This window comes from Heterocephalus glaber, unplaced genomic scaffold (genome assembly GCF_053883595.1).
Source record: "Heterocephalus glaber isolate CG9 unplaced genomic scaffold, H.glaber_assembly_v1.0 deba00001472, whole genome shotgun sequence".
NCBI classification, from domain to species: domain Eukaryota; kingdom Metazoa; phylum Chordata; class Mammalia; order Rodentia; family Bathyergidae; genus Heterocephalus; species Heterocephalus glaber.
In genome coordinates this window covers 61971920-61989241 of record NW_028258315.1, presented here as the reverse complement: position 1 = coordinate 61989241, position 17322 = coordinate 61971920, and the positions used below count along the sequence as shown (strand labels likewise).

Here is a 17322-nt window from a genome sequence, read left to right as displayed (position 1 = left end):
GTCAGTGCATTAACACAATAGATTTATTCTTAGCGCATATCATAGTTCAATATGGGTCAGCAAGGGTGGTACAGAGTTTGCCATCTTCAACATACAATTGCAAAATATATTTTGGGAACTGACATTTGCATGATTGGTAGGAGGAAGGGAGAGAGAATGAGAAAATAAGAGAAGACCCACGTTTTTCTGAAGTTCTCTAGGCACAAGTGACATAGATCACTGACTATCACAGTCTAATATTCAGAACCAGCCTCAGCAATATACAAGGAGGTAAGAAAACATCAATAAGCCCTGTACACAGCCAGTGCTGAGCATCCAGACTTTTTCCAACTCTATAATACTGGTACCTTATTTCTTTTGTTGTATACTGTATCCCATAAAAATGTGGATCTTCATATCAAGGATGCTGATTCTGTTTGCTGCCTAACATTTAGCAAAAAATTACATAATGCTTAAATTATAAACTTAACATGTTCTGCTGATTAACTGATAAAAATGAGTATAGCAAGAGTGAACATATACTCAGTGTGCTGGCAAGGAAATAATACTGGAGCAATCCATGTAGATTTAAACACAGAAAGATCTTTTGCAAAAGGAAAGGTGGCCAAGTGATGGTGGGAGGGAAGAAAAAGGAGAGAGTGAAAGAATGAAAAAAGAATTAAGATGTGTTATGTACATGTACAAACTCCCCACAGATAATGACAGCAGTCATTATGTATTGCAAATGTGCTAATAAAAAATTAAAAACTAAAAACACATAAATTACTTCCTTGAATGAATTCTACTTGGCATGTCAAAATGAGGGAGTACATTAACTGACCCCATTTTTTTCCTGTCAGCTGATTCTCATATTATCTCTGCATCACAATGAATTAGTAAATTTTAATGGCTTTAACTAAGTTTTTAAAGTATTATAGACTATGCAAATTTCAGGTATTTTTTAAAACTTAACTTAGAACTAGGATGCATCAACCATTGGTTTTTAAACAAAAGGTGAAAGAAACTATTTTTATGTGTTATTTATATACATAATGATTGAAGCTGTCTTAGAAGTAAAATTAATAAATGAAAAATAAGATTGGTGTTTGAAACTGATACATTATCTTTTATGAGCTCATACATAAGAACCTTTCCACACAATTATTTGTTCGATTTAAAATAAATTTTATAAAAATTCTCTGTGTCAGTTCCCCCAATCATAGGGATAGTTTTCATATTTTATTCTAATTGAGAAGTATTTCAGTGGCTGAATTAAATTATTGTCTAGTAATACAACACTTTTTTGTATTATTAGTATCTCTGACATAGAATGGCCAAGTACTTTTGCTTCTACTAATAATTTAAAATTATTTGAATGATTATTATATTGTGTTTTATCTTATGACTGACATGTTTTATGTGAAAGGCCCAATTTAAAGTCAATAAAATGTGATTCCTGAATCTGAATGTGATTTCAGAACCTGAACTCAAATACATTTCAACCAGAAATATCTCATGAAATTTTGTGCAGTAGAAAAACAATATACATTCACAAAGTAATTTTGAAATAAATCTTAACATTTTCAGCATACATTCATATGTTGCTTCATTTGGTCCTCACTAAAAGCTTGAGTTACAGAACATGCATACTGGTATCATTTTTCCCATGCTTTTTTTACAAATTAGGGAAATTTTGTTCACAGATATGAGGTAGTTTGGCCCATATTTTAGTATGCAACTGTGAAAGTTAGCTATTGTATGACAAATTACCCTAAAACTTAGTAACTAAAAAATATGGTTTGTTCATGATTCTAAAGGGGAGCAATTTAGTCTGCGATCAGCTAAGTGGTTCTTCCCTACTTGGCTAGATTTCTCAAATGTCTGCAGTACCTAAAGGTAAGCCAGGAGGGACTTCAAAAAATGCATTTATTCAATATGTTCTCTTGCACATTTTTGCACACGTCAGTAGCTAATTTTTAAAAAATTGCTGATTAACTCAGAAACTTTAGAGAGAAGGTGCTAGAACTGTGTACGATCACGACTGGAAAGCAGGATCCCTCAGTGACTGCCGAGTCTTCCCAGCACAAGATAGAGAGGAAGTTCAGCACAAGCCTCCACTGATTCTAGGCAGAAAGATGATCCTTACCGACCAGATCTCAAATAAAATTAAATTGAGAACACAGATCTTTCAAGGGAATGAGGCAAAGGCTCGCTTTTATGTTAAAAGCCACCAGCATCCTCCTTGCTAGACATGGACATGACATTTTTAAAGAAATTATTTGGTTATGGTGTTTTAAGCAAACTGTTCTAAGGAGTCTGTACATTGCATTGTTTTTTCTATTCATTTTTTCTTTTGCATATATGTAATTCTGGAGGATCATGTATTCATAAGGGATGAGGCAGGCCATGGCGATCCCAGGCCTGAGCCGTGGCCTACCCAGTCAGTTCAGAGCCAGGCCCTCCACTACCAGAACCGAACCGAGAGCACTTTGCCACGATCAAATCAGCATCTTTGGTTACAGGGCAGATCCATGAGCATGAGCAGGAGAACGAGTTGCGGGAACAGATGTCAGGTTATAAGCGGATGCGGCTCCAGCACCAGAAGCAGCTGATCGCCCTGGAGAACAAGCTGAAGGCTGAGATGGACGAGCACAGCCTCAAGCTACAGAAGGAGGTGGAGACGCATGCCAACAACTCCTCCATAGAGCTGGAGAAGCTGGCCAGGAAGCAAATGGCTATTATAGAAAAGGAGGCAAATGTAACTGCAGCAGATGAGAAGAAATTCCAGCAACAGATCTTGGCCCAGCAGAAGAAAGACTTGACAACTTTCTTAGAAAGTCAGAAGCAGCAGCATAAGATTTGTAAGGAAAAAATAAAAGAGGAAATGAATGAGGACCATAGCACACCCAAGAAAGAAAAGCAAGGGCGGATATCCAAGCATAAAGAGAACTTGCAGCATACCCAGGCTGAAGAGGATGCCCACCTTCTCACTCAACAGAGACTGTACTAGGACAAAAACTGTCGTTTCTTCAAGAGGAAAATCATGATCAAGCGGCACGAAGGTGAAGCAGCAGAACATTCGGGAGGAACTAAATAAAAAGAGGACACAGAAGAAGATGGAGCACGCCATGCTAATCTGGCACAACGAGTTCACCTGAGAGCTAGAATATGGGCAGCTGCACACGTTACAGAAGTTACGCATGGATCTGATCCGTTTACAGCACCAGACTGAACTGGAAAACCAGCTGGAGTACAATAAGAGGCGAGAAGGGGAACTGCACAGAAAAAAGTCATGGAACTTCGGTAACAGCCAAAAAACTTAAAGGCCATGGAAATGCAAATTAAAAAAATAGTTTCAGGACTCTTGCAAAGTACAGGCCAAACAGTATAAAGCACTCAAGAATCACCAGTTGGAAGCTACTCCCAAGAATGAGCACAAAACAATCTTAAAGACACTGAAAGATGAGCAGACGAGAAAACTGGCCATTTTGGCAGAGCAGTATGAACAGAGTATAAATGAAATGATGACCTCTCAAGCGTTATGGCTAGATGAGGCTCAAGAAGCAGAATGCCAGGCGTTGAGGCTACAGCTCCAGCAGGAAATGGAGCTGCTCAATGGCTACCGGAGCAAAATCAAGATGCAGACAGAGGCACAACATGAACGCGAGCTCCAGAAGCTAGAGCAGAGGATGTCTCTGCGCAGAGCACATCTTGAGCAGAAGATTGAAGAGGAGCTGGCTGCCCTGCAGAAGGGACGCAGTGAGAGAATCAAGTTCCTGTTGGAAAGGCAAGAGCGAGAGATTGAAACTTTTGACATAGAGAGCCTCAGAATGGAATTTGGTTACATTAGATTTTCCTAAGGAGGACTATAGATGAGATTAAACGTTTTGCCATTTACAAAAACGAAAAAAGAAAACAGAAAAAAATTCAGACCCTGCAAAACCACATTCCCCATTTTAATGGGAGTTGCTTTCTCTCTCTCTCTCTCTCTCTCTCTCACACACTCTTAAAGACATCGTCTCGGACTAGTGTCTGTTTATTCTTAATCCACCAGGGGCCCTTCCTCCCCCCCCAACCCCGTGTCAACTTTCAGTGCTGGCCACATGCTAGTCATCCCTTCTATTCATAGTATACATCACAGTATTGATGTGATCTGAAATGTTTCAGTGAAACCTTGGAGATAGTTTTAACATAACCAGTAAACCAACAACAACAAAGTGGATATATATTGCTTTAAGCAATCACTCACTACCACAAATCTGTGAAAGTAAAGCAAAAAAAAAAAAAATAATAATAATAATAATAATAAATGCCAAGGGGGAGAGAGACACAATATCCACAGCCTTACACCTTAACTAGCTGCTGCATTATTTTATTTTATTGGTATTTATTCATCAAGACTTTAAAAAACAAAGTTTTATTAAAGATTGAAAATTTGATACATTTTACAGAAACTAATTGTGATGTACATATCAGTGGTGACATATTATTAATTTTGGGGGGTTGGGGGTAGGCGGGGTGAAGAGATCTTGTGATTTTTAAGAACCTGCTGGCAAGAGTTTAACTTGTCTTCAGCATATTCTGATTGTATCATAGTCATTTTCTGTGGTAGCAGAGGATGTGAATACACTTACAGAGCTCACAGATTCCCAGTAGCACAAATTGGGCTTTGGCAAATCATGTATTTTGTGTACAGAAGGAATTTAAGGAGAGGTATTACTTATTTTCATATTGTATTTTAACTGTTTCTCTGATCAAACTTTTTTACTTCCTCCTCCTGTCACTCCCCTACCTCCCTCGTTTTCCAGTTCAGTATTTGGAATTTTACACTGTCTCTCAGTCAGATCACCTTGACTGTTTTCTTTATTTCCCTGCTCCTTCCTGAGTCCCATCTCTTGGTCATAAATATTCCATTATTCACACTTTCAAACTGTGTATTTTCTTACAATAAAAAATGATGAAAAATAAAATAAATTGCTGATTAATATTTTACTAATTGATACATTGTGACAGTTATCCATTTCTCTGCTGACTGACATTTGAGCTAGTTTCAGTTTGTGCTCTAAGTTATGGTGAATATTTGTGGATGAGTCTTTGCATAAATGTGTTTTTTTTTCTTATAGGTAAATAGGAGTATAATGGCTGAATTAAATAGGAAACGTAAATTTAACTTTAAGAAATTGTCAAAGTGTGTCCAATGGGGAAACAATGTGGATTCCAAGAATTCTGATTGCACATATCTTTTCAAAAATTCGTTTTAATTAATCTTTTTCAAAAAATTATAGGCATTCTAACACATTTACTGTGGTCTCCCAAAAAGATTTTACTTCATATTTTTTGCAATGATATTGAGTCAATTTTCAGCTTTTAGTGCCATTCTTTTATCATCTTCAGTGAAGTGTCTACTCAGATATTTCACTAATTTTTAATTGGCTTGATTAGATTGTCTTGAGATTACAAAGTCTTTATACAATCTAAATACAAGTTCTTTATCAGATATTTGTCTTACAAATATTTTCTTCCTACCTATGGCTTGTGATTTCACTTATAGTAACAGGGACTCTTAAAGAACGAAAGTTTTTGATTTTATTGAAGTTTAAATTATTATTTCTATTGTCATTTTTACTACTTATTCTGATATATTATGCAATTGAGAGGCTGAGTAAATAACAAATAAAAATGATTTTAAAATAAAATATATTATTAAAGATATTTCATAATAAGTGTCAAATCATCAATAAGACATAATTCTAAATCTATGTGTACTACTAATGGAACTTTGAATGTATTAATTAAAATCAGGAAAAATTTTAAAAAATCAATAGCTGTGTCTGCATCTATAGTTAATTCCAACACTCATTGTTCAATAATTGATATGATAGATAGAAAATAAGAATGTTTTATAAATGAGCATCAAACAGATAAGTAGATAGAAAATAAGTAAACTTGACAAACAACAATGTAATTAGCTTAGTGTACAAGGTGTGATCATATCCACAGTAATGTTTAAATAAAAATAATTTATTATAATAAGACATTGCCCTATTAATCCCCCTCCAAATACTCCTCTTTGCTTCAGCACACTTGCCTCATCATAATGCCCACTTTCTGAAACAGTTCTGTGAGTCTTATTTTGTAAGTATCTACAAAGTGTGAGCAAAAATAAGTTGAATGCTGCTGCCAAGTGCCATCCAACAAAAAAGCAAGCTTGTAAAAACATTATGATGTGTCCTTGTCCACCTTATTTAATGTTCCTGGTACCATGCAACTTCTGGCTCCTCCCAAAAGTCAAAATGACCATAAAAGACAAATGTTTCAAATCAGTTCAGTACATCAAGAAAGTCACAATAATGCAACTAAAGACACTCTTGAGAGAGACTCCCAAAACTGCTTCATAAAGTGGCAAGAATGATGGGATAATTATGTCTGAAATGAAAGTGAGTATTTTGAGGGCTATTAATGACAATTTTAATGTAATAAATGTTTAGAAAACTTAAACATTCATTGTATTTTTTATCATTCTTTGTATGTAGGACATTCCACTCAACAATGATAGAATTTATGCGTGAATTTCTCACGTACAAGTGGAATTCTATCAAGAAAGACCATGTGTTGTGCCATAAAATAAATTTCAATAAATTAAAAAGACCAAAATCTTACAGAATATGTTGTTTACACTGTATTAAACAATGAATAAATATTAAGTATTTGAAAAATATCAAATAATGGGAATGTAAGAACCAATATGTTTAAATAATCAAGAGATCAGAAAAAATCACTAGGTCAAAAATTTTATCAGAAAATTTTTAAATGAACTTATTATAAACACAAGATTAAAATTTGTTGAGCATAGTTGAAACAATGAGTAGAAGTCAATTTTTAACTTTAAATACTTAGATATGGAAAAAGTTATGATTATTTAAATTTGCAATTAAAAAGGGGAGCAGAAAGAAAATAATAATACAAATGGAAGTTAATGAAATAAAAAGAAAAGGGTAAACATCAGAAAAATCAATGAAAACAAAATTATCATTTCCATGCTTAAGAAAAATGATAAATTTTAAGACTAATGAAAGAAAAAAGAAAAATAACAAATGAAAATATGAGAAATTAGAGATATTATTACAGATTCCTCAGGTATTAAAATGATGAACCAAAAAATATTCTGCACAACATGATGTCAATGAATTTGACAACAGGTAAAATCACAAAATTTCTTAAACAACACATTTAGAAATGTCTCTCAAGATAAAATATTGATAAAAGGAAACAAGAAGATAGAACCTTTGCAAATGGGAATGGTCCAGTTGTCTGAGGTTGATGGAAGTGGAGGGGGGAAGAGAAGGTAAAAAGATTTAGGATGTGTGATGTACATGTATGAAATACCTTTAATGAGTGTAATCTTTATATGTTTTGTCTGCAAACATGAACTAATAATAATAATGAAAACTGGGAACAGGGATGTAAAGACAGAGGGAGGGAAATGGGTGGGGAGTGGAAGGGGAATAAAAAGAATCAAGATATATTGATTCCATGTATCCATTCCCTAAGAACAATGTAAACATCATGTATTCCAAACATGTACTTTAAAACAAAGCCAAGAAAATCTGAATAGCACTCTTTTCTACTGAAGAATTTTAATGTATCACAAACCTAGCTGCAAAAGAACAATAAACCCAAGTGATTTTACTGCTAATTTCTGTGAATGCTTTTTGAAGGATTTATATTAATTTTTCACTAATAGTTTTAGAGACTAGAAGAGGGAACACTGCAACTCATGTTATGAAACTAGCATAATCTTCACACTAAAACTAGAGAAAGGCATTGTAAGAAAAAGGTAATATAGACCAAGATTCTCATTAACATTGGCACAAAAATGTTCAACAAAAATATTCAAAAAAATTTTAGCAATCAAATCTAACAATATATAAAAAAGATATTACATTATACTAAAGGAGGTTTCATGACAGGAATGAGAGAATTAACATGAGAAATTGACCAAACCCCTGTAAATTAATCACATTAAGAAAATGAAGAAAATACATATTTTCACACAGTAGCAGGAAGGAAAAAATGACCAGATTCAACACCTAATTACAATATTTTTAAAAAATAACTAAAAATCTACAAAGAGAAGATATCCTCCTCAAACTGATAAAGGATATCCGTAATGGCACCAATAACTAAAATCATTTCAATGATGAAAATACATACTATACTCTTGAAAGGTAGAGCAACATATGTTGTCAGGATTTATTATTTCTGTTCTATGCTATAATGGAGATCCACATCAGTGCAATAATACATGAAAAAATAAGTGTACGGGTTAGAAAAAGGTAATCTTGCCTTAACAGGAAACACTGTCATGTACATACACAAGCAAAAAAAAAATGACACTATGACACGTATCAAAAAAATATATCAAATAAGTGAGTTTAACACTCAGTCAAGGGATATTATATACACCTATAAAAATTATATTTCCATACTCATCCATGTGTCAAACAACATTTCAGTCAATATTCCAGTGAATACACAGAAGTTGTCCCATAAGTTTTTAATAATACTGAAACATATCCATCAGCAAATGTTGCTATAGCCATGGAAATATTTAATAATATTCACATTCGGTATTGCTCCAGGTATAAATAAACCTACTGTGTTACCAGTTGTATAAAGGTGTAGCACACACAATTATGTAGAGTACCTAATATCTGATAATAATAAAGGACTGTTATTGCTTTGTGTACTCATATTTACTATACTATAACTTTTATTGCTTTATCGAAAGTATATTCCTTTTCATTAAAAACATTATATAAAGGCAGTCTGGCATGGAACACATGCAAAAATCAAACATATTATGCTTACTGTGTTTCTTGATTCCATCCAGAGGCCATTTGGAGGGACTTAGCTATGTAACATTGAGATTTGTGTAAATACACTCTGATGTTTGCACAAGAATGACATTGTCTAACTGCACTTCTCAGAGCATATTCTTGTAGATAAGTGATGTATAACTGTGTAAGGTATGATCACAAAGCATAAAATTAAAATTACACTCTTTATAGCAGTATCAAAAATCAAGAAATATTTACAAACAACTTAATGAACTATTTGACAGATTTATATACAAAAATCTGCAAACATTGCTAATATAAATTAAAGAAATCTATATGAATGGGGATATATTCATGGGTTGGAATATTAATTACTGTTAAAATGTCAATGTTCTTCAAATGTCTTTTTTCATATCTTTTTTTGGTAGGGGGGTACTGGATGTTGAACCCAGGGCCTTGCTAACCACCACTGAGCCACAACTTGAGCCTCAAACTGTTATTTAGATTCAATGTAATTCCACTAAAAATCCCCAGTGGAGCTTTTTTGAGGAAGTTATCAAACTGATTCTTAAATTATATGGAAAATTTGAAAAAAGCAAAAATAGAAGAACTATGAAACAAAAGTGTACATTTACATCACTTGTACTACCTGATCTCAGACATACTATAAAGACAGAATAATCAAAATAAGGCAATATTGGCATAAAGATACACATAAAGATCAAAGGAATAAGATGGGAGACCAGAAATAAATCTTTACAGATAGAGTCAAGCACTATTTCCCGTGACATAGTAATTCAATGGGGATAGGATAATACTTTATATCAAATGGTGAAATAGCCAGGTTTCTGTGTGGCAATAAATAAATAAATAAATACTATCCATCATACTCCAAAATGAACTCAAAATGGACCTCAAAATAGTACTTCATATTTGCAATTGCTTTCTTTTATCTGGTTAAATGCAGATCATTCATTATTCCAGTGAAGACCATTCTGCTTATTGTTTGGCACTTAATTTGCTATCCCCAGAGAGCAACAGATCAGTTGACATTTAGAAAAGCCAATGTGACATTGCAGAGAATACACTGAAAATGGGAATTACAAGTCTGTGGAAAAAATGTGCTGTTAATGTATAAGTATTTCCAGCACAGAATCATATTTGTTACGGCATTATATTTATTTATTAACTGTTAAATTATTTCTTGAGAAAATGTGGATCAATTCATAAAGTGTATTTTGCTCATTTACACTCCATCATCATGGCTGCCTTTTATAAAATAGACTATTGTTTATATAGTAGTATTAGATTTCCAAAAATTGAGGTGAGGATTCAGAGATTTCCTCTAGATCCCTCCCTCTGCCATCAATTTCTCCCTATTACTAACCAGTTGCAAACATCATATAATTAATGAGAATGCATGACATATAATTAATAGCTTAAGTCCATACATTATCTTATAGTTGAATTCTATAGGCTTTGGAAAATGCATAATGTCATGTATTCACCATGAGAGTGTCATACAGAGTAGAGTTTCCCCATGCTTCCCTACTTCATCTTTCTAGTTCCAACCTTATCCTCTGGCAGCCATTGATTTTCTTTTTTTTTCTTCTTCTTGCAATCGGGGATTAAACCTAAGACCTTCACACTGAAATGTCTGAACTATATCTCTAGCCTTGGAGTTTTTCTAATTTTTAAATTTTGAGACAAAATATCCCTAAATAGTGCAGGTTGGGCACAAACTAGCAATCCTCCTGTCTCAGCCTCCTTGAGTCCTGAGATTATAGGTGGGCAGCACCATATCCAGCTAACCACTGATCTTTTTACGGTTATTATAGTTTTTTCCCCAAAACATCATGTATTTCAAATCATACAAAATATAGCTTTTTAAAGCTAACTTCTTTCACTTGGTAATATTTTAGGTTCCTCTTCATCTTTTGTTGTTTGATAATTGATTTTCATTAGTAAGAAATATTCCCATTGCATAGATATATGAGAGTTTATTCCTTCACTCATCTATGCAAGGACATATTGGGTATTTTCAAATTTGAATTACTTTACATAAACCTCATATATGTACTCATGTGCAATTTTTTGCATGATGAAAAGTTTTCAAGTTCACTGAATGTCTTAGTTACTTTTCTAATTGCTAAAAACAAAATACCTGACATGGCATCACAGAGGAGAAACAGTTAATGGCAGGCAGAAGGTAAGAAAGCAAACAAGGAACAAGACAAGCCTCGTTCCATCCCTTATATTGTATCTAGGCTACTTGAATAAGGGTGGTGTCAAACCAATCAGTGGACAGATCAACCACTATTAATCCTAGTACCCTTAATCCTAGCATTTCACCATGAATCAATCACACACTCTGGATTCAGCCACCTGTGAAAGCCCTACCTCTGACTTCAGAAGGATTTGGGGGGATGTCTAGACATAAGCCATAACATTCTGCCCCAGCCCCCAAAAGACTCATGCACATCCTTTAATGCAAAAAGCATTTAGTTCAACTACAAGAGTTGCCAAAGTCCTAACAGTTTCAGCATTGCTGAAAAGTCCAAGCTCAAAAGTCTCTTCTAAGATTTAAGGCAAACTCTTAGCTGCAAGCCCCTGTACAAACTAAACAAAGGTAAACACTTTCAATATTCAATGGTACAAGATAGACATTACCATTTCAAAAGGTATCAATAAAGGAATACAAAGGAATGGCACCAGAGCAAGTCCAAAATCCAGCAGGGCAAAAATTAAATCCTGTAATTCCGTGTCCAGCATCTGAGGTATTTAGTCGTGAACTACAAAGGCCTTGAGTGGCTCTGCTCCTACTGTACTTCTAGTGGTTGTAGCTCCCATGGCTTTTCTCTTGGTCTGACGCTGCTCCCTTTTTGCAATTTCCCTCAAATGATCCACTTTCCTGGTTTCTCCAAACTTTTGGGGTCTCCACTGCACCTGTGGCTTCACACTCACAGATTCACACACTGGTCTCTCCGGGGCATACTCCCTGGCCTTCCAAGCCTTCTGAAATCTTGGTGGAAGCCTTCCTGAACCCACAACCCTTGCATTCTGCATGAACCTAAAATTAGCACCATGTGGATGATGCCAAGGTCTGCCACCAGCTGGAGCAGTACCCAAGTTTCCTTCTTTCTTGGCTGTAGGGGTCCAGTGCCTATGAACCAAATCCTGAGGAACAATTTCCCTAGGCCACCAACATTCTGGAATATGGTGTTCTGGGGCTCTCTTCTCAAAGCAAATTCTTTCACTTTTGCAATTTTGAGGCTACAAAGGCTGGAGTCCTATTGTTTCGTGTGATGTCCTCGGGCCATGATTTCTATTCTCCTGTTCCTTCTCAGCAATCAAGATCTCCTCTGTTCTATCTTTGCAGTCCATAGCTTTACTGGTGCTTCCTTTCAGGTAAAACATACAACTTTTTAAATCATCTACTTGGCTCTTTGCTCTTGATTCTCAACATAGATCTGGCTAAAATTCTCCAACAGCAGCCATGCCACAGCCTCAACATGATTGCCTTGAAATTTCTTCAGCAAAATTAATTAGTCTGCTACTCTTAATCTTAGTCTCAGGCAAAGTCTCTGGACATAAGCAAAATGCAGACATTCTTTCTTCCAAGGTATAACACATATTGTCTGGAGTCCAACAGCCAGTAAATGCAGTTTCTTCTCCCAGCAGCATGGTCTTTACAAATAGCATTTCTAGCAGCCTTCTCATCTTCTGAGCTCTAACCAGAATCTTCCATCAAGTACTGCCTAAGGCATTTAAACTCTACTTTTCTCCTGGCATTTCTGAACCTTTCCAATCTCTTCCCACAAACCATTCCCAAAGGATCTTGATACATATGGTCAGGTATAGTCACAGCAATGACCCCACTTCTTTGGAACCAAATTCTGTCTTAGTAACCTTTCTCATTGGCAAGACAAAATACTCAATACACAAAGTTAAAGGAGGAAGGGTTTATTTAGCTCACAGTTTGTAGAGATTATAATCCAAAATCAGCTTGTTCCAAGGAAGGGAGGCATGCCAGACAGGCATCGCAGAAAAGAAACAGTTCTTGGTGGGCAGAAGGTAGCAAAGCAAGCAGGGGACAAGACAAGTTGCTTTCTGTCCCTTATATTGTATCAAGACTAACTAGATTAGGGCAGTGCCAAACCAATCAGTGGACTAATTTAGTAATCACCCACCTTTCATTTTAGCACCCTTAATCTTAGCATTGCACTATAAATCAATCACACACTCTAGATTCAGCCACTTCTGAAAAAGCCTTACCTCTGACTGCATGAGGCTTTGGGGAAACATCTAGACATGAACCATAACATTGGGTAAATATTTGAGAAAATAATTGCCAGGACATATGCTAAGACTATGTTCATATTTGCAAAAAAACAGTTAAAATTGTATTTTAGTGCTGTACAATTTTACATTTTCACTAGCAGTACAGGCGCATTTCTGTTGAACAACATCATCAACATTATTTGTATCATTTTTTTTAATTTTAGCAATTTTCAGAAATGTTTATTAGTAGTGTTTCATTATTTGACATCTCCATCGAGCACTTTTTCTATGATTATTTGACATGTATGTTTTCTTTAAAGAGATTTCTGCTGAAATTTTTGAGTATCTTTAAATGAATTTGTTTACTTATTGTTTAAAACATTATTTGCATAACTTATATACAGATTCTGTATCAGATAGTGGTGTAGTGTTTGGGAAATATTTTGTAATATTCTCTAACTTGTATTTTCATATTTAAATTATTTTCCCCAGATGATTTTTATTTTAATTAATTGAATGTATCAATTTTTCTTTCATATATGATTCTTTTGTTATTCTGTAACAATAGTCCAAGATAATATAGACTTTCTTCTCTGTTTTATGAAATATAGTTTTCAATTTTCATTAAAGTCTATATTTCATTTTAGTTATTTTTTGTAAAATCTGTCATGTTTATGTCTAGATTCTTCTTCCAGATGAATATCCAAATTAACTACATCACTTGTTGAAAACACTACATTTTGCTATTGAAATGCCTTTTCATATTTTCAAAGATCAGTTGATGATATTTACTTGGGTGGATTTGTGGGCTCCCTATTCTATCAATCTGTTTATTCTTCTGCCATTGCTATGCTCCCTTGTTTGCCACAGCTTTATTCTATATTTTGAAGTTCCATAGTGCAAGAGCTCTGGCATTTTTCTTCTGTTAAATATTATGTTGATCATTATGGGCATTTTCTTTCCACACAAATGTTAGAAGCAGTTTGTTGATATCCACAAAATAACTGGCTAGATTTTAATTACTGTTGCACTGAGTCTGTAGCTATCTTGGTAATACATATTGAGTTTTCCTATGGAAACACCTCTCCATTTATTTAGATCTTTTGTGATGTCTTTCATCAGCATTTTATGGTTTTCCCAAATTAGGCAATTTATATATTTTGTTGGATTTATATCTACTGTATTTTCATGTTAGTGTAAATGCTATTGTGTTTTTAATTTCAAATTCCCATATTTTGTCCTTTCTCATCTGGAAAACGATTTTGTATATTAACCCTATATCCTGCAATCTTGCTACAATTGCTTACTAGTTCCAAAATTTCCCCCCCCTTTTCTAGGAGAAATTATGCTGGATTGCAGCCGTGAGAGGGTGTACTGTCGCCTTGTCCTTGATCTTATGAGAAAGGAATATAATTGGTCACAATTAAGTTGTAGTGTTTTGGTAAGTGTTCTTTATTAAGTTAGGATGCCTACTTGAATTATTAGATTACTGAGATTTTTTCTATCATGAGTGGGACTGGATTTTTGTCAAATAGCTTTTAGGCATCACTTTAGACATTAGACCTTTTTCTTTAGCTTTCTGACATGGTGAGTTGCGTTAATTGATTTCTAAATTTTGAATCAGCCCTGAAAATCTGGAGCAAATACCATTCAGATCTGGTATCTACTTGTTTTTCATACCTTATTGAATTGATGTTAATTTTTGATGATTTTCTTCATGGATTTTCATGAGATATATTAGTTTGTATACTTTCCTTTATTGGAATAGATTGCTCTGATTTTGATCTTAGGGTGATGTTGATTTCATAGAATGAGTTAAGACATACTCATTATAATTTTATATTCTGAAAGAGATTGCAAGGAATTGGTACTGTTTAAATAGATTGGTGAAATTCATCAAAGATGCCATCTGGGCATGATTTTATTCTCTTTAACTCTATCCTTACTGATGTTTTGCTTACTTGATCTCTCAATTTATGATAAAGAGATGATGAAATATTCATATATAAATGTGGATTTTACTATATCTCCTTGCATTTAATCTGTCATTTGATACAAATACATTAAGGATAGTTATGCCTACTTGAACTATTGACCTCTTATTCTGTAATACCTTTCATTATCTCCAATAAGTTTTCATGTACTGAAGCATGTGTTGTCCAAATCTATATAAGTATCCCAAGTTTATTTTGTTTTCTACTACTATGGTATAGTTTTCTACATCCCATTACTTTTAGTATAGATCTGTATATTTAAAGTGGATTTCTTGTAGACAATATATAGTTAGGCCTACTTTTATTATCCACCTAGTCATTATTTTTAATTTATGGAAGAGCTTTCCCTTTGAAAAAGGGACTATTGATATACTTGAAATAATACCTACCACAGTAATAAGTGTTTTCAGTTAATTAAATTACTTTCTTTTTTAATCTTCCCCTCTTTTTTGCCTTGTCAGGTTTAATTAATCATTTTTATCCTATTTACTCTCCTCTCTTTGAACATCAATTATATTTCATATTACTTTGATTTGTGGTTACCATTGAGTTTGTGATATACTTTTATACCTAATCTGTTACCATTTCAAATATCAATATACCAATTCATGGGTGATGCAGGCTTTTTATAATAGAACTTTCCAAGCTCCACTTTTCTTTCCCTTAGAAAAATGCTGTCACTTCATTTATCTATATATTATAGTTACTTAAAATATTATTTTTATTATTACTTGAAATTATCCCACAGTTTTTGAATACTCTTGTCCAATTGTTTTTCTCCTATTGTTACAATTCAGGAAGTTTTTACATATTCTCAAGCTTGTTGATTCTTTCCTCAGGTGTGTTCAGTCTACTAATGAGATCATTTTCAGAATTCTCCATTATACTAGTGTTTTCAAAGATTAGATCATTTTTGTTTCTTTCTTAGAGTTTATATACCTTTCCTTACTTTTTCCTATTTTTTCTCCATTTTATATATATATATATAAAAATAATAAATATATATATATAAATAATAAATATATATATATATATTTTTTAGTTTTTGTTTGTTTGTTTTTTGAGACAAGGTCTCACTTTGTAGTTCAGGCTGGCCCTGAACATACTATGTAGCCCAGGCTGGCCTCAAACTTGTGTTCCTGCCTCGGCCTCCTGAGTGCTGGGGTTACAGGTGTGTGTCACCATGCCCAGCTCCATTGTAGATCTTGAAATAAATCACACTTATATTAAATTTCCTATTTGAAAATTTCAAAAACTGTCTAACTGAAGCTGATTTTAATATTTTGTTTCTTTAGATATTTCCTGATTCTTTTCATCTCTCTTCAAGTCTATTATTGAACTCCTATAATGAATTTTTAATTCATTGTTTCCAGTTTTAGCATTGTGATTCCTTTTTATGATTTATATTTCTGCATTCATATTCTAATTTTGTTTATATCTCATTTTCTGATTTCCTAGTTTTTGTCTATGTTTTCCTTCTGTTTTTTGAACAATTTTTTTGATTGATTGATAGTTTTATAAATTTATGGGGAATGAACCCAGGGTCTCACACATCCTAAGTATGTGTTCTATCACTGAGCTCTACCCCCAACTCCTAAGATAGCTGTTTTAAGTTCTTTGCGTAGAATATCCAATGCCTTGATTTCTTCAGGGATCAGTCCAGGATTCATCATGTTCTTTGAAATGAAATACATCTTCCCATTTCTTTGTAGGTATTATGACACATTGTTGAAAATTAGGTATTTGAAAATACAGCCGTTCTCCTAGGCTTTTTTGTAGCCTTACAGGAGACTTTCAATAATTAACAGGGCATATTCTGAGACTTGGTATCTGCCTAGTATGAAGGATTAAGGTAATTCCAGCCCTTTTCTGGGAAAATGTATTCCCTGGACCTGCATGTGTACTTCTTTTTACTTATCCCAATACATAACTACTCTTAAAGTCTTATTTTGCTAAAGGAACTAATCCTTGCACCTTCTTGGAGCCTTAGAGACTCTATTATATTTAGCTACATACACAATTTTGCTCCACATATTTGTGCATCTGCATACTGATGAATATTTCAAAAGCTACTTCCCAGGCTTCATTTTCCAAGCCTCAGTCACAAGTTACACATCTTTTTTTTCCCCCAAAAGAGCTTCAACTTAGGTAAAACAGAGACTAATTCCTCAGACAGTCCTCAGATAGGCTACTCAGTGCAACTAGGGTCTCCAGCTCAGGAGAAAAAA

The 17322-nt window shown here is 34.0% G+C and overlaps 1 long non-coding RNA gene and 1 pseudogene across 1 annotated transcript in view; one reads left to right on the top strand and one right to left on the bottom strand.

Annotated features, from left to right (window-relative positions):
- LOC147826375 (uncharacterized) overlaps nucleotides 1–17322 on the bottom strand; it is a 147825-nt gene that overhangs the window by 38208 nt on the left and 92295 nt on the right. The window lies entirely within an intron of this gene.
- Nucleotides 2456–3902, top strand: LOC101701295 (serine/threonine-protein kinase TAO3 pseudogene; annotated as a pseudogene).